At 42.7% G+C, this 27,968-nt stretch overlaps 1 protein-coding gene across 7 annotated transcripts in view; it reads right to left on the bottom strand.

Moving 5' to 3' along the window:
• LOC146773004 (hemojuvelin-like) overlaps positions 1 to 27,968 on the bottom strand; it is a 68,163-nt gene that overhangs the window by 25,778 nt on the left and 14,417 nt on the right. For 3 of the 7 annotated variants that reach the window (XM_085639204.1, XM_085639206.1, XM_085639207.1), the window contains exon 2: positions 10,783 to 10,887. The exons of 3 other annotated variants lie outside the window; for them this stretch is intronic. The gene's annotated coding sequence lies outside the window, so the exon portion shown is untranslated. Of the gene's footprint in view, positions 1 to 9,457; positions 9,549 to 10,782; positions 10,888 to 27,968 lie in introns of all 7 variants that reach the window. One more of the 7 variants, XM_085639208.1, reaches the window with a different exon arrangement.

The raw sequence follows: 27,968 nt of genomic DNA, 5'->3' as shown, positions 1-27,968 counted from the left end.
TGGCTTTGATCATTGAGTTTTAGTTATTGCCATTGTGTTGTTTGGCCAGTGGCTTTGATCATTTGAGGTGTTTTCTTTGTGGTGTGGGAGGTGCACAAACAGAGTAATCCAAACATTTCCGATGATTCGTCACATGACGCCAAAGTTATTGAGAAAACAAAAAATGCTTTTCCTGTGGAAAATAGTTTCTAACTATAACTACCTACTGGCGACTGCAGTAGGTAATATATATTAATCCAAGTAGCTTTTTCGAGTAATCCCAAAAATCAGCAAAGCGGCACACCAAAGGACAACACAATTCCTTTATTGTGTGTACGAACGACGCGTTTCGGCGAAGCCTTTTTCAAGTTGATGACCTGCGCCCTACCCCCCTAGTTCGAATCAATTATATTGCGATCATGCTTACACTACTATGATTGAATTATGTATATCACTGTTGGACATTAAGGTACATTACCTAGGATATGAATTTCATAGTCTACATGTTTTCATTATTGAATGGTTATACGGTGCTCTTTATTTATATATGATAAAGTCTTGCCCGAATTACATATGCCACTACCAGTAACGTAGACAGTACATTACCGATCTACACAGTACATCTGTTAATATGCATATATTTGCCTTTGATACCCTAACCTGAATGATCATTATGACTATGGATTGATTGGTGAAAGTGTCTGCCTAAACAACATATGACTGAGGAATAGCGTGGTGACATTACCGCTTATGACTGAAATGCATTATGACTACGAATGAATTTATCCAAAATGTCTGAAATTGTAAATTCCGAAATTAGATTTATGGACATGTTTAATGTTGGCGCAAACATGTGTAGTATATTAATTCAAGGTCCAATGAATTTTCATGAATTTGTTAATTGTTTTCACCAAAGCGCATTAGAACACTGTATTTTTCCCTGTATGTTAACCGCGACCTGTATTTTAAGGGGAGTAGGTCGCAGGTCATCAACTTGAAAAAGGCTCAGCCGAAACGCATTGTTTGTACACACCATAAAGGAATTGTGTTGTCCTTTGGTGTGCCGCGTTGCTGATTTTTGGGATTACTCGAAAAAGCTATTCGGATTAATGAATAGCGGCTGTCGCTGCTGCCGCAGGCACCAGTGTCAAAAGGAGGGGATCGATTGAAAGCGGCACTGTGGTTGAATAAATATATATATATATATATATATATATATATATATATATTTCTGATCTCTTGCAAGATGTCCAGTGTGTCTTATCTTATAGCAGTTGCTGCTTATTTATTAATCAGTATTATTCATACATTTAATGAATATTAATCCGTATTATTCATACATTTAGATTATAGTTTGCTACATATATTTGAATCTTATGCATTTGGCATCTGAGACGGCCTTTGTTTAGAGAGCATTATGTAATAAACCCCAAGCCTTATTCTAAAAGAGAGAGAGTCTTTGCATTCTATTAAATGAAACCCCTTTTCAAAAGGTGCTGTTTGTTTTGTGTTGAAGTCTTTGTTGCTCCAGGGGTGGTAAGACATTCATTACATGCTCAAAAGTGTATATTATTTATGGGTGCAGTGGTAAAAAGTACCCCGCCTTGGGTGAGTGCTGGGTCTTGCCTCAGCCGGAGGGGGTGTTGCAGTTACGATCTGTCCTTTTTGCGAAAAGCAGATTCATTACACTTGTGTATGTGATTACAGGAACTAGTCTATCCTCAACACTGAGGCACTACAATTGGGTAACCGTCTATTTGCGAATAAACGCAGCAGAAATGTACATGATCCCTTAGTACACACTTGCAAAAGAATTCCAGTCACTGTAAGGAACACACATACAACTTTGTGGCACCTCCCACCTGTCATGCAAAATCACCCATGCGTGAGGTGTAGTGTTTGCCATTTGACAAAGAAGAGCACAGAATTGGAATTGGGACTAACACAAAAGTGGCTACAGAAGGGACACACCAATTGAAACACCATGAATGTAGTGTATTTGATTACATGCCTGTGTAATGATAAATATGTGCGCATGACCACAAGGAAGGTAAAGTTGAGGATCGGTGCACATAGGAGTAGTCTGCGATGTAGAAGAGCAACCACCAAGATGGCCACAAATTACTTAATCAAAAACCACACTGTCAATGTTTTCGTTGGACCGTTATAGACACATATAGCTTTATCAAACCAATACTGACTTGAGCAAACTATTTCTAGAAAAAGAACAACGTGGATTTACAGGTTGGACACATATAGTCACTGTCTGAATGACAACATTCCATGGACCTAGTTGAACTAATATGTATTGGTTTATATGTAAGGAGTCACAAAATAATTGTCCTCAGGCTCAAATTATGGCATACTGATAGGTAATGATTCATAGTGTTCACACACAGAGCGCTGGGGGGGGACATATCTTAGACACATGGACATTCCATTGGCACATAGGCTTACAATCTAGATTTTACTTTTTTGTTTTTCCTGGGGACACATTGAGTTAGCATCCCCCTTATTAGCCTATTTCCATCTATTTTAGATGACAGGAATGTAATATAAATCTTATAAATGACTACTATTCTGCTTCCAAAAATTAAATTGAAGATACTGCACCAAGCAGTATTAGTTGCCTCTCCTAAAATTTCAAGATGGCCGCCACATTCCGGGTGTTTATTTACCTCAGTTTTCTAGCCCAACACACACCTATTCAGGTCAGCTGAGAATTTCAAGCTTTCCCACTCACTAGGGTAGTCCAGCGAATACAATAGTCTAGCCTCGGCACGAGCCGTCTTGTTTATGTATATACATATGGCTTACTACTCTGCATTTTGGGAATCCCTATTAGTGATTCTGTATCTGGGTCAAGATTGGATAATGAGTTTTATCTATCAGTAGCAATTAATGCTGAGCCTGGACGTAGGGATAGGGATATAAAAATTAGTACCTTTAGCAGTTTAACCTATTATAAGATGGCTGCCACTATCCACGTCAGTAAGGAGCTCTTTCTCTCAAGTGATTCCATGCAAAACCGATCATCAGAGCACACATTGCACTATTTAAGGACAAGCTTGAGTTGTCTCTCCACCACATTTGAGAGATGTGGCCCACAGAGCTAGCTTGGGAAGTCTCCACTGAGCATTAGTGCAGTAAGTAATGCCCCTGACTCATTGGTCATTTTTTGGTATATTTAAGGCTATCACTCCCATGTTTTTACAGTGTGTGACCTTTGATCCCAGCAAACCCCCGCATTTGCTCCTATGAACACTGGATAATCTCTGTTGCCATGTATGCCACCCTCATCCAGAAAAACACTAGTAGTCGGATGGATTACATTTAAGTATTTACTCTTCTCTTTGTTTGTGGATATGTGATGCACAGTGTGAGTTCACTTGGATAATTAGATGACTGCATGATTTTTTTAACACTAGCTGTTACAGGTAATTTAAATCACACCAGCTCACTTATCCTGGTTTATGGTTGAGGGTATCTCTAAGGTTAGAGAACTCACTGTTTGAGAGTGTGAAGCATGGATTTCATTGTTTAAACTACCCATATTCTAATGCAGACATGATTCTGTTTCTGTGTTTCTTCTCCATTTGTAGGATTAGTGAGGTGGAGACTCTCTATTTTGTAATCGATTCACCAGGTGTAGTAGGGTTGGGTAGCTATCTCTTGATCTTGCATTGAAAAATACTTAGCTGGAACATCGCAGGGCTGAGAAATAAAATGGAGGACGTTATATGGAATAATTTCTTAAAGGACTGTGAAATTATTGGGCTCCAAGAATCTTGGGAAGTGGATAATACCTTCTGGCTGGATGGCTACACTACCTACTTTGTACCTGCAAAAAACATCTGCAGTGGGAAGACCAAAAGGGGGTTTAATCACTTTAATCTCCCTCAAGGTCACAGTACTCATCGAAAACTGGAAACAGGGCTAGTAAATGGTTTAGCTGTAGAAATTAAACCCGCCAACTCAACTAAAGTTTTAATTGTTAATTTTTATAATTCATTTGATAGAACCACAGTCATTGAACATTTGTCTAGTCTTAAAACCTATTTGGAGGGTTATAAGGAGAAACAAGTCACTTCTTTGGTTATTATTTTAGGAGATTTTAATATACATCTTTGTTCCAAGAGCTTCTATGTCACTGATAGTTTAGGGCCTGGTACGTATTCAGATGCACATTTCGAATACACACTGTGAGGGGAATCTTTAGAGCAAACCCTTGCAGATTTGGGTCTTTTATATTCGAATGATTTATGCGGAACGATTGATATTCCATCCTTTAAAGGTAGGGGAATGCATACGACCATTGATTATATTTTTATAAAGACTGCCCTGGAAACATTTGTTAAACACTATACAGCTGTGTGGTCACAATTTAGTGACCACAACCCCATACACCTGATATTGGGAGGGGGTATTGTGCTCAATCTGAAAACCGATAAATGGGTACCTACAGACATTATTAAGAATAAAGACAAGGGCCGTAGATTAAAAAGGTGTAGGGTCATCACTGAAGACTTTTGAAAATAACTTAGCTACCAAAGTGGGATCGGAAATAGAGCTATGTCTCAATGGTGGGGCAAGAGAAAATGGGATTTTAACTGCTTACGGTAAAATTTGTTTGCAGGTGGCAAAAGTCCTTACATATGACTGCAAGAATTATCCCAATAGAGGAGAAAGGTGGTTTGACCATAGGTGTGCAGTGGCGCATCAGAAGCTGATGGCCGCTTTAAAAAACAAACCACAAGATAAAGGTTTAATAGGTGCCCTTAGGAAAGAGTATAAATAAGCTATCAACACATGTAAGTTAGATATTAAAAATTAATGTCAATTGATGTAATAAAAAATAGTGCTGGAATGTTGTGAATAGACCATTCTTCTCGGATAACAAAGGCAGTTTGCTGGAGTGTAATATCCCTGAAGAGGATTGGTTCAACCATTTCAAAAATATATATGGGGATATGGATGAATTCGAATTTCTGAGTTCCCCATATGTAGGCAGGAAATATTCCCTAGTTTTTATGGAGAAGGAAATAGCAGTGGCTATTGATCAAATGTCAAGGAATAAAACCCCTGGTCCGGACGGTGTCCCAGCTGATCTATACAAAGCTGATATACCCGTATGGTCTAAATGACTAGCTAATGTTTTTAATAAAGCCTGTGAATTGGGATTACCCCAATCTTGGTCACAATCAGTTATAGTTCCGGTTTTTTAAAAAGGGGAACAGAGGTGACCTGTGATGCTATAGGCCAATCTCATTGATAGATTCAGCCGTGAAGGTTTTAGGCAGAGTGGTCTTAAGCAAACTCACTGAGTGGCTCAATGACGTTTACATCCTCTCAAACTTGCAGTACGGGTTTAGGAAAGGGAGAGAAACTACCACCCAGTGCCTAAATTTGCTTCGTTTATCTGGAAAATACACGATTGCGAAGAAAGGTTCACCTCATTTGGCATTTATGGATCTTTTTTCAGCCTTTGATTGTGTTAATAGATCCAAATTGTGGCACCTGTTGGTAAAACTAGGCCTAGATGAAAATTAGTACATTTTTGGGCGGATTTGCATCAGGACCTTACAGCCACGTGAGATTTGACCAAAAAGGTAACCTTACACGCAGTATACACATTATTAAAGGAGTGAGGCTGGGTTGCATCCTAGCCCCACTTTTATTTACTATATATATTAATAATCTTGATACGGTTTTAATGGGTGCAAGCTTGGACATTCCTCGTGTAGGTGAGCGGTTAATCCCGGCTCTCCTATACGCAGATGATGCTGCCCTTTTGGCTAGAACGGCGAATGGCCTACAGCATCTTTTAACATTGTTTGCCGATTTTATGAAATCCTTGGATTTGGATGTCAATTTTTCAAAGTCCCACACATTGGTTATGGGGGTAAATCCCAAGAAGTATAAAACCGACTACTGTGAAGGGAATATAATAACACGGGAGGTGTCGTTTTTATATTTAGCAGTGTTATTCGATGAGAAGGGTACATGGGTCCCACAAATGAAATCCAAAAGAAATGCAATGGCCAGATCTACCTTTGCTGTCCTAGATTTTGCACGTAGATTGGGATTGAAGCCAATGTATGCCATGTTAAACATCTATAGGGCTAAATGCCTGGCTATAGCAAACTATGGCTCAGATCTCTGGGGATACAGAGAAGCGGGCGATATCCAAATAGTGGAAAATACATTTTTAAGAGGTCTTCTATCCATGCCACAATCGACATCGACCTATATTATCCATCAAGAAACAGGTTTAGGTTTCATTACAGATACTATAGGTATGGCACCCTTACTCAAATGGATAAGTATTTGGACAAACCCGGAGCTCGGGATGAACCGCGATAGTTTAGCTCTTGACCGAGCAAATAGTATCCCTTGGTTAAGCCACGTGAAAAGGACTGCATCTTATTTGGGGAGACCAGAGCTATTTAGCTCCCCAGAGAAACTCCGAAAGGTGGACATGTGCTGGGCTAAAAGCATGTACCTGCAATTATCAGAAATGGATAGAGAGGCTGTAGAATTAACCAAGCCACCAGCTGTTATGCACCACACAAACAATTGAACCATATCTAAATATAGTTACTAACCACCATCATCGTTTCCTCCTGGTGAGATTTAGATTGAATCAACTATATTTATTTCTTGCAGAACCATTGGGATGGCAAAAGCCGGAGGACTTGAATCTTTCACATGTGATAAATTTTCCACTCAGGACTCTATGCATTTTGTCTTATTTTGTGACCACTTTTGGTACATTCGAAATCGGTTTATTTTACCCATCTTACAAGGCAAAGGTTTTATACAGGCTAGACCTGCTTTTATATATTTGCAAATGTTGACCAATGTTTGGGAAATCTTTAACATAGCTAGCTTTTTGACCGCAGCAGTAAGAATATGAAAGAAAAGAAGGACCGCTATTAATTAGTATGTTTTAAAACTTAATGAATTATTCTTGTGTATTTTGATGATCCGGAATCTGATTTACCTGCATTTTGTGATAATCGGGTTTTTGTAATATTTTTAAGGACAAATATTTATTTTTATTGTGATTTTAATGTAGTATGTATTTATGGTTTTAAATAAGCGAATAAAGTGAATTTGACTGACTGATCTTGCATGGAATGCGTGCAGATACATAACTCCTGCTAAGTATAGTTTAGGAGCACAAGGGTCTTAGAGGTCATGATGAAATCTGTACATTTTGCGTAGCAGAGGAAACATGTCGACCTAGAATAGACACACCTTCTCAGTACATGTCTCTTTGTGTCATGTTATGTTTTTAACCATATCACAGGGCCCCTCTAATTAAAGAATTGGGTTAGGGGTCACTGGAAATATTTGTAACCTTTTTTGTTCTAAGCTCCCACTAACAACATGGCGAATATCAAAGTGCTTCCTCCCACTACAAGGTTGAGCCCATCTGTGGTGAGTACCTCACTAGGCGAGGACCCAATAATGGAGCATGCCACATGATTGGCATGTGGGTGAGGCTTCTATAAGAACCCAGTTTAGGTGCCAGATGAGCACTTAGGAGCTGAGCATAGTGATTGCTTGTTTTCGGAGCCGCCCCTCCAATTTTGGTTTATGTATCTCCTTTCGGGGAAACGGAGGGACTTTCCGACATTACTGTCCCCCCCACCCCGTCACTGGTTTTTGTAAGGTGTGGACTGCCGACTCCACCTCAGCAGATTTGAGATCAGGAACCTTGGGAGTTCTGGAACTGGCCAAGGTACCTGCCTTGGAGGAAATAGTGAGATGGATTGTTGGGGAAGGGTTGTGGCGGTACCCATGCACGAGGAAGATGCAGCCTAGAAGATTGGGACAGTGAGAAGCTGTGACAGGAAAACTGGAGGCTGCTGCTGCAGACCAGAAAAAAAAACCTGCATCACTGGATTGGAGAGGGGCCTGGATCCATGGTGTCCTTGCAGTGTGCCCAGAAACAGATGTGCCCATGACTGTGTGACACTCACAGAAACTGCATACATATCTTGTGGGTTTCTCACAAAAGAAGAAGGGCACTTGTACCTATTCAGCACTGAGGAATTATAACCGATTTCAGCAGACTTATTTAAAGACCTTACCACTGGTAGAGGTGTTTTGCATCAGGCTAGGGTCGACTCTCAGTGACTGGGGGTACTTTGACCTACACTTCCTGATAACCTCTGTGTCCTGAGGTGGGTTCTTCACATCCTTTGGGTGGTGGAGGTGTGTTTGGGCCTGAGGAAGACCGCCCCAGTGAAGCAGAAGCAGATTTTGAGCAGCACAAACAGAGCACAACCTCTTTACCTGTGCTGGTGCTGCTGGTGGTCGTCAAGTAACAATGTGCCCAAGCACACCAGATGCAGATGTTGGCAATATCAACTGGACAGGGGTAGTGTCAGCTTAAACCCACTGCGCCTGCCTCCTACAAGCACTAGTAGGCCACGCATTGTGTGACCACGTGATACACGTCCTAGAAGAAGCATCCCAAGCTGTCCCCAATGCACGATAATTATTACCTGAGTAACTACACACCTTTCAAATGCCCTCTCAATTATGTACAACATTGTGTTGTGCGTCAGAAGTAAATTACTTTTTTCTGTTTAAGGTAAGGCATTGTTTGTACCCGCATTCATTGACTGATGTTGTTTCATTGAAAACCGAGTTTCGACCACACAGCATCTCCCAGAATAAGTCTTTGAAGGGTCGGAATCTACCCAGTGGCTTAGCATTAGCCTCCGCAGTGGTGTGGGGGGGGGCACGAGATCCAGGGGGCCCCCTGCAGCACTGTAAACGGTGGGCAGGGTGCTAGCCTGAGAGCGCCTGACTGGTTCCGGAGCGTGTGGTGCCTCCTCTGAGTACCATTTACGGTCAGGCCTGAGAGCTCCTGACTGGGTCCGAAAGGATGGGAGGGGCATCCATGTACTTTGCTGGGGCCCCCTCAAGTTTTGTTAACATTACAGTATCTTCCCTGAGGGTCAGGTGCCAGAGGGATGCACTTGGCGCTTGGTTCTGGTCTCAATAGTAAAGTAAACCTTCAGGACACAAGTGGCTCTGACAATGAGGACGTGCGACCAGTCACCCCTGTGTGCCCCGACACTCTTGAAGTCCTAAGAGCTTCTGTTGCTGCAGCATTGGCCCGTGGTCAGCTGTGTAGCGTTCCACTGTGATATCGCATGTGATGAGCACTTACGCAGAACCTATGTCTATGGCTGTGAGCCAATCACGTGAGACGTAGGCTATGGCTGTTATGGTACACTTTGACTGTCAAGATCCACTTGGGCGTATGGGGATCTTGGGCGGAATACCAAGGTCTCATGATCACTCCTAGGAATGACTGGGCTGAATCTCTCAATGCGGAGGCACGCACATATAAGGGATACCGACAAGGGCCACATCTGACTACCTGGAGTTCAGAAAAAACAGGAAGTGGATGATTTGGGGATACAAGGGGGAGTGGTGGGGGTTTGATGATACGCACCTTTGTTCCTTCGGTTTCCATTTTCTTTCTGGTTACAGTCATTGTAGCAACATTCACTGTGGATTCTTCCAGTAATAGAAATCTTAATAACCTGTGTTATAAAAAAAAAAGATCCATTTGGATGAAATAATGAAGCTCCAGATGCAAAAAATCAATCATGTAGGCTAAGAAAGGCCTAGGCGGTGAACTTCACTCCATTCATGGAGTTTGTGAAGTTTTCCGCACTCCGCGGAGTTCTGAAAAACTGGAGCGCAGTTTTTCCTTTGCTCGTGCTCGCCAACATTAAGTTGGCGAGCGGGAGCAAGAAAATTCTAACGCTACTCCACCTCCCAGCAAGATTCCTCACCGCGAGCGGCCCCAGATGGTCGTGACTGCTCGCGTTGAAAAAACATCCTTTCACGTTCAGAAAGCTGCCTCTCGAGTAGAAAATCTTCTCAAGCAGCATAAAGAAGCAACGCCCTCTTGCGCTGCGCCTGGTGCCATTCGTGCTGATTTTCCAGGGCAGGACAAACAGCTGATGCTAAAATTCTGCGCAAACAGCATGACCTTACGCACTCTGCTGTTTGCAGAACTCCATGTAGCATGGCGGAGTTTTTAACTTCGTCCAGGCCTGGCTAAGAACCTTTTACAGAATTTGCTATAAAAAATGAATTTTGCAGATTGCTAGACGAGCTCAGTCTCAAACTTCAGCTTTTGAAAACTCAGTCCCAAATAAGATGTCGGCTCCCTTTATGCATTGATGCTTGAAAGGAACTGAACCATTCGTCAAGCACCGGCAGAGGTGGAGCAAAATGCCTCCTATGAATAGGCACTTTAATGCACCACTTTTCTCCCGCTAGTGAAATCTTTTTTTATTCAGCATGCCCCCCTGTTCACGGTATTATCGGGTAAAGGTGACCCCGTAAAGTACAGTCGCAGGTGTTTCCTGAGCATCACGTAGTTATGTCTGGGCCAAGAGGTTCTCCTAAGTGACTGTCCTTGTACACCTGAGACTGCCCTCATGTTTCCTCGTTTGAAGGGTCGCAGGTTAATCCGGTGCACCGACAGGGAGCGGGGATCTCTGTTTGACCCTAGTGCGTGTGAAATTCGCATCACTTGCAATCGGATAAAGAACAGAAATTTCAGGAAAATTATCTGAAATTTCATGTAATTATGCAAAATCGCCCGTTTGCGCTGCATTTTAGCACAAAATGCGTCCTCTTGTCTGTTTTGGATGAAGGACACATTTCGTGGTAAAATAAATAGTGACAAAAGCACAATTGCTGTGAACAATGGTGGATGTGTTCAATCAATCAAACATAGCATTTGTAAAGCGCACTACATACCCGTGAGGGTCTCAAGGCGCTGGGGGGGCTGCTATTGTTCGAAGAGCCAGGTCTTGAGTGTTCCGGTCGTTTACATTGTTCTTCTGCTCCTGGGCTATACTTCTTCTGCAAAAGTGTGGTAAATACACGACGTGTAATAATAGCATATTATTGGACACTTTGTACAACAATATAATAAGAGCTTCCTGAAATTACTCGAATCACACCAGCGTATTTGAAATGTTGTACCTGGCCTGGTCCCCTTGAAGTAAGAGAGCCATGTGGAGAACAAGAAGAACGGTTCATATTACGGAGGAGGCGAAATCAGTTAATTCGGTTTACTTGAAACTGTACCCAAAACAGCTTATTTTGCGCCATAAATACTTCGTACGCACAATTTCCAAATTTTGCACACACGTCTGTCATTCAGATTTGACATTTTCAGAGAAAAAAGACTTGGCACATGTATGTGAACCGCATATTTTGTTAGTAGTTTGTGTGGGAATGTGCGCGTTGTACTATCGCATTATACACCTGTGTTGCTTCCAACCCTCATGCTGGCCATTGACCTCGCTCGTGCGGTATGGTGGACGGCACTTGAGTGCGTCTGTGGTTGCCTGACTTCCTGTTGCTGCCAACCATCTCTGTCTTGTCTCCCAGCTGTCTCTTCCGGTTGAGCTGCACGCGCACATTGTGTTGGTGCAGTGGAATGTGGTCCTACTGCTGATCCGCTGTGCTCGTGGCCAGCGTCTAGCCAGGCCGAGATTTACTGAGGATGAGAGGTAATAGAACATGAGATTTGAAAGTTTCTGGGCAGGGCACCATGCTAACAAATATAATTACTATTACTTTATCATCTATGTGCAATTGGTAAAGAAGCATGGGTTGCCAAAAGGAAATCTGAAGCTGCCCAAATTGACTGAATTATCTGAATTACCAGTAGGGCTGGGGCACTGTCACTTTCCATAGATGGAGATACGATTCAGAATTTGGATTTTGTTTCTTCTTTGATAGAATTAAATGGTTGCCTTTTTTTCCTTTCTTAAGACCCTAGACATGTTTGTGGAGTAAATGCATGTGTGTTAACAACACATTTGGCACAAAGGTAGAAAAGATACCATAAATGGGCAAGTACTGTGTTTTTTTAATCATGACTCTCACGGTGCCATGGAAGGAAAGTGTTGTCACGTATTAAGGTGTCAAGCTTTGACCTTTGGAGCTCATCTCTGCTATAAGAAAAAACGCATTTTTGAAATATGTCCTCACAGCTCTATTAATTACCGCTTTAAAAGCCCTGATGAAGTTCCACAAGGTTCAATTTGGGAACGAAACGCGTTGGCTGTTTTTATGAGCGCATATGGATTTTGAACTAAAGAAAGAATTTGAAGAAACCATAATGGACTAGATTTGCTTTCTTCTGTGTACCTTCTGTTGTTTAATTTACTGTGTTTTTTTAATGATGATGCTTGGTTTTATTGTAATATAGTGAAAAGTACTAGAGTTTGTAATACGTTTATTTTAATTGAATATTGGTCGAATGGAATACACAGAGACTGAAGAAAGCGTTAATTACTCCGTATTATAAAAGCAAACCAAAAATGGATGTTAGCACGGTGGAAATCGCTATTAAAACACACTTAATGCATGAATGTGCATCGTAGCTCCTGGAGGACTGGTTCACTTCAGGTTTTCATGACTGGTGCTTGCTGTGGAAATAAGACCCATGTCAATTCTTTGTATGTACATTTATCTTCAGTTCAGTATTCTGAAAATCTGGTATGGATCTGACCCTCTTGGAACTGTGTTGGACACTGGTGTTTAATGGGGAAAATTAAAATGATCATCCCAAACCTCCTCCTACTGCTATGATCTCCAAAAAAACACTTCCTAGACCCTTCCCTCTCCTATCCCTCCACCATCCTTCTCAATCCAACTAACAGATTCACATCTCCCCCCTTAAAATTAATTTCATATTTCACTATACTAATTCACCACTAATACTTTTTGGGTTCCAGAGTAACATGTTAATTGCCGAAAAACGCTTCACCACATCGTCAGGGGAAATATTTTTTGCGAATGTACCCCGATGTAAAAAGGGTGTGTGTGCCCAATGTAAGTCTGGCTGGGCCAACGAATGGAGGATTTTCTGCAAATTCACATATACAATCCATATAAGTAATTAATATAAATAGAACATATTTACTCAATCAGAGGTTATCCTGACAGTTTGACATAGATCCAGCCCTCCTGGACCTTCTATGGACACCCCAGCTTCCAGATAGGGAATGACCTAAACTGGCAAGGATGGGTTGGTGGAAACGTGGACACCTGGAAACATCTATGAGTTTTGTTGATTTCATGGTATACCGCTAGGAAATGTTGTTGCATGCAAATCTACCCATTTTTTAAAATTTTAAGACTCAAACACTGAATGCATATAGAGTTATGGAAATAGAGATATGTTCTCAGCACTTCCCTTCTTTCCACGAAGAGGAAGAGGAAGTGGGTAGCTGGGGTAGCCCATCGAAGATGACGGATGTTACTTCACTGTGTTTGGATGAAAGGTAGCATGTTTAACTCATAGATCAATGTTTTGGATCTCAGCAGGGCCATCTCTGCTTTTCATTTCCCTCAGGTCGATAAAACATCACTTTGAGATATGCGCAACACTTTCCAGTTTGTCAAGTGCACGTGTCACATTATGCAAACCACTGCTAAGTGGAAACTATGTGTATAAGAATCACAAGAAAGGCGCGTGCCGTTACCAGCACGCCACTGATTGGATCGTAATTGCCCTTGTAATAGTAGCGCTTAATACCCCTGCCGAAGCGTTGAGGCGCTCTACGAAGGGCATCTCGCTGATGACGCTCTCCACTCTCAGTGGGTTCTAAATTTCCCCTAACCTTATTCCAGTCGTTGTTCATTCCACACATGATATTTTATTTAACCCAACTACATGATTTATATGTACCCGGGGCGCGCCATATTCCTGATCCTAAAATGGCGGCGGTGAGAACGTGTGCCGTCGGTGGTTCCCATCGAGGCCGTGTTCTTGGCCCCGGGATGCGTGTCGGGCTTGAAGGGGGCGGCGGTGACTGGAAGGGATTACCCGAGCGGCGTGCACCAGAGCATAGCTCAAATACTTCCCTCCTCCCGTGCCCACTTTCGCTTCTACCCACCCCGGTGCCGCGGGACAAGGGGCGATTTATGGCCTCGGGCAGCTGGTTTGTGTCCAGCACTAAAGGGAGCGTAGCTCCTCGGTGCTAATGTCCACCAGGCCGCTGTCCTGCTGGACACCACCTGCTCTGCCGGGCTGAGGCAGGGCCAGGGAGCTGCAGCTGATGGGAACTCAGTTGATGTGGGAGGAATGTAAGACTTCTGGGCCGGTGTGGGGTGCCAGGCCTCCGCAGACTCAGGCCCGGCCAGGGTTCTCCTCCCTGCACACCCCTGCAGCCGTCAGTATCCTGAAATGGCATCTCCACCCTTGTTAGACTTGGTTGCACCCAGGGCCACTATAATTATGCGGCTGAGGACGACCATATGATGCGGCTGGGTTGACTAAATTATGCGTCAAGAAAAGGCACATTATACGGCACAATGAAGCACATTTAGCAATAGTATTAATTTATTCTTTTGTCATGTTTACACATACAAACACTGTCCGGATAAAGCTGTTGCCATTAATAGAAGTCAACACAAATACAGCAATAAGCAACCTTCGGGTGATCAACTTTTGCGAAAGGTCTACCACTTCGCGGCAACACGTGTTGTTGAGTTTTTATTAACTTTTGATCTATTTGAGCTAGAAACAGTCTTTGAAATCTGCAGATTATGTAGTAGATGATGGATTAAGTGGCAATTATATCAAATCCAAAAAGTGTGTGTAAATAGCCGCAGATGCAAAATCGCATAATTTCAGTGACCCCAGTGTGACCTCATTCATCTTTTTCCCATCCCCTATACTTATTGTCTCACAAATCTAGCTTTTAGGTTCTGTTACTGTTTTTCTACTTTTCCTTCCTCCTTTCTCCCTTTGTTTTCCTTGCTCTGGACCAAAACCTCCTCATGCAAACTAATCATGGCCTTTCAAAATGAGTGTCAGTGCGCCTCACCTGCAACCACCTGCAGACATTAAGCACTAGCTGAGGCCTCAAGCTCAGGCTGTACCGAACTGGCTGTGTTAAGGTTTGTGTTTAATGCTGGAAGTAATCTTAATTATGAAAACCAGCTCTCAAATCCATATCATTTCCACTCTACACCCATCTATGATGTTATGAAAGGGGCTGGGGTTTGCCTTTCGATGCATGAATACGTAATATGCTAGGGCTGTGATTCTATGTGCTGTTTGAATAGCCAATGTATGAGATTACGAGCGCAAGGAACGCCGCAGGCTCTGTTGTTGCCGCCCCCTACCTGCCTACGCCTACGCTGACCTCACGCTACAAGCTACACGCCGCACGGGACGCAGAGGACGCCGACGGCACAGAACTCCGGACGCCCCTGGAAGCCGCGAGCTGACCTACGGGACGCGGACGTAAACACGAGGAGAATAGACGCGCTGAGGCACCCGAGTTTGATTTCGGCAGACCCAACGAGAAATATCGAGTCTTGCCCGAAACTGCAGATAAGGACATGGCGGGAGAAGAGGAGCCGCGGGTGTAGTAAAAAAAGGTCCCCATAAGGAAAGGAAAGGTGTGGTTATTGCACCTACGTGGGGCTAACCTTACACCAATCACGCCCAGACGGCCAGAGGAAGCCAACGCGCAGGAGTAGGCGGATAGATTGCCCAGAAAAAGATTTTCAGAAGTGCCCCCCACTGCGGTAGGAAAGAGGCATAGGGGGGCAATCAGTTCACCGTTTTGGGAAATAAGGAAGGAGAAGCACAAAACCTCAAAGAGCAAATTGGCAGGTATGGCGGGATAAAGGCACAACAGAGGTATGTGTATGAATAACTGCACAAATGTTCGCTGTATCCCGATACCTGTCTTAGTATTTATCACCGGGCAGTTTCGGCTGATTAAGAGTCAAGGGAAGGGGAAAAGTAAAGAAAGTGCAAGGAAGATTTTTAAAGTTATAACGCATAGTAAAATTTGGAGTATACAAGAGCGCAATAAATACAGACTCGCTTCATCTAAGGGACAATGGCACCAAAAAGGAAGCAAAAAACCCGTAAGGAGCCTATGGAGGAAAGCCCCGGGAGGGGAGAACTCTCTGGGGAGGTAAGAACCCGAGAGGAGAGTCAGGAGAGCCCGGCCAGCCCCAGAGAAGGAACTAAGGGGGCGCTTCAAAAGAAGAAAAATAAAAAAGCCATTAAGAAGACCCTGCAAGAAACTAATGGAAGTACGTCAGCAACTAAATCTATAAAGGACTTTTTAGGTAAACATTACAAAAGATTAGATTTATCTACAAAGTCGATAGATGTAGATGCGGAGCTACAGAATGGGAATGGCATGGTAGAATCCCCTGAAGAACCCTTGGCGGCATCATTCCTAATAAATGACTCCCTTCTGAGTCAAAACGATCTAGTATTAGCACCGCGTCTGTCATCATCCCCTAAACTTTTCTCGATGCAAGCACAAGAATCAGAGACCTCAGCCCAAATGGAGAACAACTGCCAAAGGTCAAGAACTGACTGGGGAGCCTCACTAAATATATCGATATCACAATCAAAAGATGTAAGAAATCAAATTCAGCAGGAAACATCGAGAACTGAAAGAATAGCTGATCCCGAGAGAACTAGCCTACAAGACCTAGACATTTCTACGACCCCTCCCTCTTCAAAGATGGATTTATTATTGATGCTTCAAAAAACCCTGCAGGGGTTGTTGGAAGTTACAATGTTGAATAATGGGGTTCTGAAAACGCAAAAGCTTTATTTGAAAAAGATTGAGGAGGAGTTGCAAGTAATCAGAGGTCAAATGCCATATATGATGAGACCAGTAGTAGATACCCAGCCTATAGAACAGAAAGAAAGCACAGAAACAGTAGGAACATCACATAATGTATATATATCTAAGTGCCCGATGCTGATAAAAAGAAGATGGGAAAACCCAAGACATAGCTTCACGAACTTTAGGGGTCACCATAAAAGGAAGTTACGTAGAAAGAGAGAAACAAAGGTAGAAACAATGCGAAAAACAAAGGAAAAGGAGAAAGAGGTCAAATTAAATACTCCCACACTGGAAATGCTATCTGCCAAGACCCCAAACGCTGAGAGTAAGAGGAAGGGCCCCAAAAATCAGGTAAAGAAACAGAGTAGTAAAAGCCCTAGAAAGGATCAATTAAAAACTAATTCCACAAAAACAAAACCCATAGTAAACTCAAACTATGTGGGACACAATATAAATCATCAGAACCAAAATCAAGAGAAAGCTGTCCCACAACGAGGTAACTTAGAAGCAAAAGGTAAAATGGGGGAAAACACTGATCAGGTAGGTACAGAAGCCCCAAAGATAGGGGAAGAGGCGGGAAGCGACAAATGGCTGTACTTTGAACCTGAGCAAAACCAAAAAAAGGGAAAGAAAATAAGGAAGATTATACCTCTGAATAGGTCTCAAATCCTATTCTCATTCTCTAAATGCCCTAGCCTCAGGGGAATAGGAACAAAAGATTTGAGACAAGTGGGTTTCATAAAAAATACAAGTGGAAAGGAGATTACAAGAGTACTAGTCTACTCCGACCTAGTAAAAATGGCAATTTGGAAAGCGGCTAGCGAGATACTCCAGGAAGGTATACGGCTAATCCCAGAGAAAGAACTAAAGGGAAATAGACAATTAGGAAGTAGTTTTCTAAAATGTCATGCAGGACTAGGAAAGAGACAGGTGAGGTTACTAGAGGAAAATGAGACAGGAGGATGTACTCTGAATGTAGTAGTTAATAACTCAGTAATGGATAACTCCTGGGATAATTGGAGCCAAAGAAGCAGCCCTGCAGGACCCTCTCAGAGATATAAGGATGTAATGGATGAAGATGGAGGTTTAAGTGAGGTGGAATAGGATGAAGGGGGGTCGCATAGCCTTAAATTCTTATCATGGAATATAAATGGCCTTGGAGATGTAATAAAACAGGAATGTATAACTAAGCTAGCAAATGAAGTGGAAATTGTTTGCCTGCAAGAAACTTGGCTATGCGACGAAACCCCAACTTTCGATGGTTTCCTCCAACTCCATCGACCGGCCAAGAAAAAAAGATTCGGCCGCCCGGCAGGGGGGATCATGACTTTATTGTCTACAAAAGTAACAAACAACGTGATCCCGCTAAAAGTAAAATGTAAATGGCTCCTGGCATGTAGACTATCTCTGTTGATTGTAGACATAAAATATGAAAATATAATCATTATAAATGTGTATATGCAATGGAAGAATGCTACTGAGTATGGAACTGAGCTGTTATATTTTAAAGATGATATAGATTCTTTATGTGAAAAGTATGACTCTGACATATTCTTTATTTTGGGGGATTTTAATCATAAACTGTACCCAAAGGAGGTAGACCTTTGGCATAGGGATATACTGGATGCATATGAAGTAAAACAAGCAATTTTTCCAGCATGTGAACTCTTAAAACAGGATAAAGATTTGGGAAATTATCTAGGGGCGAAGGGCCTTTTCTGCTTGAATGGCAGATTTGAAACAGATTGCCCAGCAGAAAAAACATTCAAAATAGGCTCACAAAATTGCCCAATAGATTATGCCTTTATGTCTGCCTGGAACTTCTCTCTTATAAGGGAATTTAAGATAGTTCAGAAAGAAGGCAGCGATCACTATCCCTTGCAGATGAAGATTCAAGGAGGTGCCCCGAAAGCCCGAGATAAAGTAATCTCACAACAAGTTGAATACCCCAAGAGAGTAACAACTAGATTAACGGAAGAGTACATAGAAAAACTAAGATCATTCCAACAAAAGGTAGCCTTGGGAGATATAGGGGGTCAAAATTTGGATTGGTATGAGGGAAAAATAGAGCAAGTGGTGCAATGCCTTCGAACTGAACTAGCAAAAGTTAAAACAAATCAGCAGTTAATCTCTGTTAGACAACCAAAATGGTTCACTGCAGATTGCCAAAAGAAAAAAAGAGAGATAAGGAAAGTAAAAAGAAGCATTAGGAAAAAGTATGATCTGAAGAGACAAAATCATCTTAACAAATTAAAAAGTGAGTATAAAAAGCTAATTACAAATGCAAAAAGGGTGTATAAAGATAAATGCTGGGAAAATTTACTGGAATCTATCGAATCAAAAAATATAAGACAGTTTTGGAAGCTGGTGAAAGCAGCTGCCGATCACCCAGCGGGGAGAATGAACTGTGTGATAGTCGAGGCTGTATGGGAGAAGTACTTGAAGGAATTGTATAGTCCTCGTAGAGATCTAGAAGTGGAAGTGCCCCAGCCATGGCATAACTTAATGGAAGAATTAAAACCAGACTTCACAGAACAGAATGTAGAAAACACAATAATGAAGTTAAAATTAACAAGAGCAGCAGGTCCAGACAACCTTCCAGCGATAATAATAAAGTCTCAGATGAAGTGGTGGGCGAGATTTTTTTCTCATATGTTCCTGGAAATTTTAGCGGTAGGGAAAATACCAAAGAATTGGAAGGGAGCAATAATAAGGCCAGTTCATAAAAAAGGCAATATGAATGCACCACAAAACTATAGGCTGATCAATCTACTAGATATAGGAGAAAAAGTATTTTCAAAAATAATTCTGAATAGACTAAAGGACTGGGTAGAGGAGTTTTCAATTGTACCAGTTGAACAGGGTGGCTTTAAAGAAGGCCACTCTACGGTTGATCACTGCTTTGCCTTGTGGGCAGTAGCACGCAAGTCAATAGAACAAAATGGTAAGCTGTGCTGCTGTTTTGTTGATTTTCGAGCAGCATTTGACTCAGTTGATCGAGAATGCCTCTGGGAAACCCTTGTAAATAAAAATATCCCTAAAAGCTTACTTGCGATAATAAAAGAGCTACATTGCGGAAATTGGGCACAAGTAATTAGAGACACAGAAGGGGCATTGACGCCAAAAATAGCAATTGAGAATGGCCTTAGACAGGGCTGTGTGTTGGCCCCCATGCTATTTGCCATATTCCTAGCAGATCTACCAGCAACCCTAGAGGTTGAAAGAAGTGCTAGCCCGAGAATGGATGGAAATAAAGTGTCTTGTTTACTATACGCAGATGATCTGGTAATTTTGGACCAGACTGAAATAGGTCTCCAAAGAAAGCTAAATGCCTTTAGTGAATATTGTGAAAGGAAATTTCTAACGGTAAATATGGAAAAGACAAAAATTTTAAGCTTTGGGAAAAAGGATATTCGATTTAATTGGTTTTTAGGAGGCCTGAAACTAGAAACGGTGAACGAATACCGCTACCTCGGGATGTGGTTTGACAGGTCTCTAAAGTGGCACACTCATATAGAGGCCCAGAAGGCGAAGGCCTTTACATCGATCTGTGGCTTGAAAAAATTTAACCGAGATTATGGAAACATGTCGCACAGACCGCTGCTAAAGGCCTTCAGCGCAATGATACCCCCACAAGTACTCTATGGAGCGGAAGTTCTCCATCTGAGTGGTAAATGTGATTGGGATTTAGAGGAAGGGAAATGCCTAAAAACATTATTGTCATTACCACATTCGGCAATGATCCAAGCAATAAGAACCGAGTTAGGTACAACTGCTTGGAGGGTACAGGCACAAATGGCTTTAATTAGATTCTGGAAACGCCTGGATATAGAGATAGGCCAGAAAGTATCCCAATGGTGTAGAAAAGAAATTCAAAATAGTAATCTAAAATGGGCTAAAGAGAACAGGAAGAAAATACGATTGGCCTGTAAGAACTTAAAAGTGAAAATCTGTCAAGAATCCCTGTATGTAGAATTCATTAAAAGTGATCTTAGTAAGTATGGACAGGAAGTCTCTCGATGTGCAGATATGGAATATCTGGCAAAGAAAAAATCTGTGCAATTTATGAGAGATTCATGGTTAAATAAAAATTGGTTCCCTTACCTGGATATTCTACCAAACCATTGGTACAGACAGGAAATCCTAAGACTGAGAATTGGTATAAATCCCTGGTTGATAAATGAAGAATTAAAAATAAAAATGTTAGGCCATGAAGGTTATTGTAAATGTACTTTGGGAACAAAAGGTGATATATTACATATTTTGTTAGATTGTGCAACATTACTAGAGCAGCGTAAATTATGTCTCCGCCCATTGTTCCTAAAATATGGCATAAAGTTACGGACACAGGCGGTGGAGCTAATCACAGAAATGCCTAACCTCGAGATCGCGATTGCATTAGGGAACTATATGAATGTAATTAAACGTTATCTAAAAGAGATGTAGCTGTAAATTCCAGAAATTTTAAATTGTTTTAAAATCTAAACAAGGCTAATATTAATCTTTTTAAAAATGGATGAATTGCACAATATTTTAAATTGAGTTTTAAATTATGTATAATTTTTATAAATGCTCCAGCTGATTTGTATAGATAAGTTACTATTGCACTCCACTCCGAAAATGTATTAAGTCTTAACGCTGAGAAGGTATACATCTGTATTGTTGAACTGTCACTTTTAACTGTCAATTTTAACTGGTTATTACTGTTTAAAGACCAAGGTCTAAATAAACATTGTATTTATCATCAATGTATGAGAATTATAAACAAACATTATGCAATACAATTGACTTTTAGGGTATTCTAGCTTCAGATTGCAGGCAGCACACCAGGAATCATTATACTGCAGGCCGTATTTTGGAAGTCTTTACTTCACTGGTAAGTTTTGCTACACTTATATCAGACATCCCCCCTCTGTAGGTAAGAACTAGTAAATATATATATATTTTAATTCTGTGTCAGTGTGTGTGGATGACATTTACAGCACACAGACTAGGTAAAGTGAAAATATGTTCTACATTTAAAATAAGTTTAGTGAAAAATAGAAAAGTAAATTAAAATAATAGTAAACAATATTTAAATAATCTAATTGTACATATTTATGTATCTTTAGTATTGTTAATAATAGTACTAAGGAAAATGTAATTAATACATATTTATTAAAACATACTTTAAAATGAAATTTGAAATTAGGTCGTTGTAATACAGTAAATTAAAATGAGTAAAATATACCAGAAGTCTATAAAAAAAGGGAGGTAAAAGTACTCAGAGATGTAGTGACTCCATATGTAGTGGCTGGGATGCAATAGTTCCTGATGTACCTACCTGCTATTTTATGACCTAGAACCATTTCTGGTTCTTTGGTCCATGGCCCTGTTATTCCATCTGATTCCAAGTCTCAGGTTCGCATTCCACAGCCTCTCAGGATCCTGAATTTCTCAGCAGCCCTGGACTATGTTGATAATACCACATACCTGTGCACCCTGTTCTTGCTGATTGTCTCTTAGTCTGCACATGCGGGGTACACCCAGTCCTTAAATTGTAAACTATTAATTGCCAGGGCTCTCGTCAGGAGGCAACTGCAGCTTACACCACAGATTGCTCCTGCCAACGCTGTTAATTATGGTAACAACAAAACTACTAACCATCACACTCCTACAAGTGTGACAATTTATACTATTTCAGGCTCTCAAAGGTATAAGAATGACTTGGGCGGCAGTTAATAGGCATTTTTTATGTATATTGAATTAATGCTTAACTGGTGTTCTGGTCATCTCTAAATTAGCCAGACAGCACCACCTTGTGGCAGACTGTCGCAAGCACCGCTGCTGACAAATAAGTGCCAGTGCCGAGCACCGGAACCCACAGGCTCAAATTAAGCACTGGATGCCCCGTACATGTAGTAGTGATGTTTTGCAGATCCTCCTCCTCGCAGTCTCTGCGCTAGGCCTGCTCCTAGCCTCACTCTAAGCTAATAGTAACTGTTTTTATGTAGCGCTATTTATCAGCCTCCTCCCAAATCAGCACTGTAAGCAGCATGCTAATATTATACAATTTATGGTAGTCAATTCAATCCAGTGTTAAAAGGATGGAAGGCAGAGTCTGCTGGCCGAGGTTTAAACTCTTGAGTTCCATTACAACATATGTGTTTGCCTCGAATGCTCAGGGCTCTAAGCCATCGTCCCTGGAGAGTGAGGCTCCACCCCTGCGAGAGCATTGTCACTTCACCCGGGTTATCGTTACCACCTATATGCAATGATAGGAAGTTGTTCCTCCCCTATCCTCACTTCAACCAACATCCTAGCTACAAAAACAGAAGCCAAACCAGCTCTTGTATAACAGCTATTCAAGACTGTATGTCATTAAACAGCCTCATACTTAGTGCTTAATTTGTACAAAAAGAAGTGACCCTCCCCAGAATTTGTTTGAGGAGGCAGTGTCGGAGGAGTGGGGTGCAGCCTTTACCTACAGCTGCAGTGACAGTATTGCTTCATAGCCACAAATCAATTACCCCTGCTGGCCACCCCTTGGTTGCATAGTCAGCCTCATTGGGAGTAACGTGCACTGTGGGAGAGAGACAGAGAGCAAATGCATTCTATTTTCATCGTGGTTCATGGAAAGAGAAGAAGGGCTTCCAAAGCAATGAAAGGGAAAGGTATTGTCTATCGTTATATTTCTATGCCCATTGGCTATAATAGAAAGACTAATCATCTGCCATCTTAAATTTAGGCCACAGAGGAGTGGGACTGTGCAAGAGGTGGAAAATCCTCTTAGGGCCGTATAACAATAAGTGCCCTGGGGACGCAACAGGTAGATGCACCCACTTTGCGTGCCCCTGGAACACTTTGGTATTATAGTAGGGGGCACAGACACTTGTGCGTCCCCTTCATTAATACCGATAGCGCTGGTGCACTTTAAGCGGCAGCTTCAGGGGGTGTTCCCTTATTTGCATAGGAGCGCACCCTATACAAATGAGGTTATTCCTTTGCCCCTGCACCCACGCCATATTATAGACACAGGCTCAGAGGAAAAGAATCTCTCAGGGGGAGCACTCACAGTGCGGCCCCTGAGAGCAGCCCTCTGGAAGGGGAACAGAGGTCCTATGGACCCCCCCAGACATCCCCTTTGCAGGTGGGTGCAGTCATAGGGTGGGTGCAGTCTATGACTGCGCCCACCTCCAAGGGCATCTCGAATCCCCTGTAAAAGTTCAGGCAGGTGCCACTTGCACTGTGAAAACATGGTGCGCCTGCAAGCCGCCGCTCCGTGTTTTCACATGAATGTGCTGCCCTTGGGGCAGTGCAAGTTCACAGAGTTCGCAGCTGTCCTGGGGGCAGCACATTCACCGTAATAGGGGGCACGGTCATTGTTTGCACCGGGTGCACCTTTTAATAGGTGCACCCATTGCACACAATGAAAATGCATAATATTGCCCTAGGTCTTCTACAGTAAGTGCCTACCGTCTATCAGTGGCAAAAAAAATCCCTCTGCTGATAACATGCCAGAAATCAAAATCATATTCTGCTTGTCGTAGACTCGTTACCGGCCCCTCCATGCCTCTCTTCCACTAATCCTTTTTTTTTTATATCCTTCTACCAGAAACCTAGTCATTTGCATTGGGTGTCATCTGACAGTGCCTTTATTCATCTGCTGTACTAACCAATGCAGCAACTTGTATTTAGTTTATTGTACCCCATTGCCTCATGGGCCCAAATTTTAAAACAGCATCCACATCACATACGGTCCTGCTTCCATCTTCTCAGTATTTGCTGTATTTACTCCCACCTCTCTTTGCACCTGACCAAAGCTTTGATAGCCTCCTCTGTTCTTAGCCTGGAGATAGTCATGGACGTCTGTTCACCAAAATGCCAGGTGTAGCAGAAGTGACACCAAACACCCTTTGACCTTATTGACATCAAAGGGAGTGACATCCTTTGACCTCTGATCCTGAATCGTCCCAGGAAATGATGTGACTTTACCTTAACCCAGATGACATCACAATAATTTACATCACTGAAGTTACATTATAAAGAGGTCATTAATATAAAAATACAACAAAAATGTCTCTTTTGGCTCCACATCTATTACGGTGCTGGCATTACCTTTGAAAGCGGTGGGGTGCATATAATACAGAACATGCCCTAAATTGTACTGCGCATAGTGAATGAACCAGAGCGCTTTTGAATGGGATCGGGGTTAGTGGTTCTCCCCCAAAGATTTTTCTTTAAAAATGGGTCCAATAGTGCATTTTAAAACAAACGTTTCACATAAAAAACTGCTAAAAAGTCATGGGCTATGAAAGGGCACTCTTTAAATAAGTCCTTTTATGCTGTGCCAAGTCAGTAGATCATGGCATATATCAGAGGAGTTGACCCCCTTTGTTTCAAAATTTGTTTTGGGTATCCCCATAACCCAAAACTAACATCCAATGTGCCAAGGCATGCATCTTACCTTGGGTACCCTCCATCAGCCATGAGTGTCCCCTTATGCTATCAATTACATATAATATGCCTGTTATCCATGTACTATGAGTGACCCTTATGTAAATAATTACCTCCAGTATGATATGGCCTGCATTTTGTAGTGTTTTTCCTCCTCCTATATGCCACAGTTGTCTTCCTTTATGCCAACAATCATATCAGCATAGCTAAAGTATTTGCCGAATTCTATGAGGAGATCTATGCGCCCACCCGGACTCCGTTATCGGCAAAGATTTTGGAGACAATAGACCATCCAGTTCTCTCCGCACAGGACAGACAGCTGCTAGATTCGCAGATAACAACGGAGAAGGAACAGGCGATTAGTGAATTTCAGTCGGTAAAGGCTTTGGGTCCTAATGCAATCCCCCTACAGTTCTTTAAAGGGGTGGCGGGTAAGGTGGCCCCTCACCGCCTCAACATGCTTAAGAATTCTGGTCAGAGGGGAGTCCTTCCATTTGACCAGCGGCTGGCCTCAATAGGGCCAATTCTGAAGGAGGGCAAACCACTATGCTGATGTCATTTCTATTGGCCAAAGTCCCTTTTAAATGCTGAAGTTAGAATTCTGGTGAAATTGTTGGCCAACAGACTGAAACGGGTGATTCTCGACTTGGTCCATTCAGCCCAGTCGGGATTCATGCCCAACAGGAGGACTGGACTCAACTTGCGCTGATTACATGGCTGCATGACCTTCACAGAGCTTGCTATGGAACCAATGGTGGTGCTCTCCCTGGATGCAAAAATGGCCTTTGGCTCCCTGGAATGGCCCTTTCTGTTTGGGGTGCTGGAGCCCATGGGGTTGGCCCGGAATAGTGGAAATGGGTCCACCTGATGTACAGCCAATTAAAGGTGTGGGTCAAGATTAATAGAGAGTTGTGTGCAGCTTTTCAGCTACACAGAGGACGAGGCACGGCTGCCCACTCTCACCAGTGCTCTTTGCAGTGCTCCTGAGCTGCCACCGGCATGGATTCGGAAGGACGGATTGGTGTGTGGGTTCAGATGGGATGACTCATGGGATGACAGAATTTCGCTTTATGTGAGCGACGTCCTACTCTACGTCCACAATCCTGAGGCTCCTGCACATCTTCCATCTCTTTGGATTGTGTTTAGGCTATATCATTAATTGGGAGAAGTCGTACATCTAGCCGACATCTGGGCGCGGGGACAATAATAAGAGGCCTCTCTCTCCAGAGAGCCAAGGAGAGCTTCTGATATCTCGGCCTCCAAGTGATGAGAAACGAGGAACAGCACCTCAAGGACAATCTTTATAGCCTCCTAGACGAGTTCAGGAGAGACGTAAAGCACTGGAGGACTCTACCCTTTTCCCTGCTAGGTAGAGCAGCTCTATATACAATGCTTAAGTTTCCGAAACTGTTGTGTGTACTCCAGAATACACCCAACAAGATCCTGGACACCTTATTCTGGCAAGTGAACAGCAAGGTGACTCCTGCTATGACATGGGAAGGCACCCCACACAGTGCTGGTGAAATAAATGAAGGGGGTATATGATGAAGGAATAGCACTGCCAGATATCTAGAAGTACTACTGGGTGGCGCAACTAGTGGTGACAAATGACTGGGCTTATGCACCGCAGGCTGAACCCTCACTGAGAGTGGACAGAAATGTGATGGGCAATGGGGTACCTGGCAGCTTTGGACCGAAGTAAGCGGAAATATCACCTCCCCCTGCATACACGCAATGTCACAAGGGTCTGGACGCAGGCCACGGCCAACTTGGGCTGGGAGAAGAAGTTCACTGGGTATACCCCTCTGTGGGACAGGGGTGAATTGAGGGAGGTTGACAAGCTGGGGGCATTCAACTGTGGGCCACAGCAAGCATCTTCACACTGCGGGATGTCTTGGAGGACCAGGGGCTGAAGCTCGGGGTTATACTCCGAAAGGATCACAGCCTTCCTGAAACTGAAGTATTTCGCTACCTGAGGTGCGGCATGCTCTTGCGGTGCTTAGCCCCAGCCGGGATGATACTGACGACACCTTACTTCTAGAAGATAGGGTGTTGGGGGAACCATTATCAAGGAAAACTATCTCCCTCATATATAGTAAAATAATGAATAACTCGCCAGAGAGGCTGCCGAAGCTGAGGGAGGATTGGGAAGGAGATGTGGTCCCCTCGAAGATGTCGATGAAAGCTGCATTGAGTACAACTCCGACTGCTACATAGGGCATACTACACTAGGGAGACACTTTGTAAGATGGGGAGGATGGAGTCTCCATTGCACAGTCGAGGTGGCTGGCAGGTAAGAGATTTTCTACATACGATATGGTCCTGTGAGAGCGTACATACCTACTGGGTACTTGGTCAAGGTCTCTACACCACCACCGGGGTTAAGGTGACACAAAAGATAAAGGTCCTGTTACTGAACATATGAGGGGAGGGGGTGGTGCCCTGTTACACCAAAATGCCCCTAATAGTGGGACGAGCAGTTGCCAAGAATAATATCGCTAGAAAAAGGGGGACTTGGGAACCCCCAGATGTGCAAGAGTGGACTGGGGACATGGATTGTTGCATGATGACCGAGAAGCACGTATATGCTGGGCGGGGTGTCCCCAAAAAAATAGAGAACGTATGGACCCTCTGGAGAAGATACGGGGCCTAGAAGGGTAACTACAACTGACACAGGGCGGGAGCTGGAGGCAGAGCCAGATGGGAGGATAGGGGGAGGGTTGAGAGGGTGAAAGCAAAGTTGATTCAACTGTCAAGGATGAGCTATTTTCAATGTGTAGAACTAGAGGGGGGGCACAGTGGCTGTTACTGACCGTTTGTCGTATGTTAGAAACTCAATAAAAAGATTTTTTTGAAAAAAGAATCGCATCCAGCATGCTA

Source organism: Triturus cristatus, chromosome 12 (genome assembly GCF_964204655.1).
Source record: "Triturus cristatus chromosome 12, aTriCri1.1, whole genome shotgun sequence".
Classification (NCBI taxonomy): Eukaryota; Metazoa; Chordata; class Amphibia; order Caudata; family Salamandridae; genus Triturus; species Triturus cristatus.
This window is presented reverse-complemented; position numbering and strand designations above follow the sequence as displayed.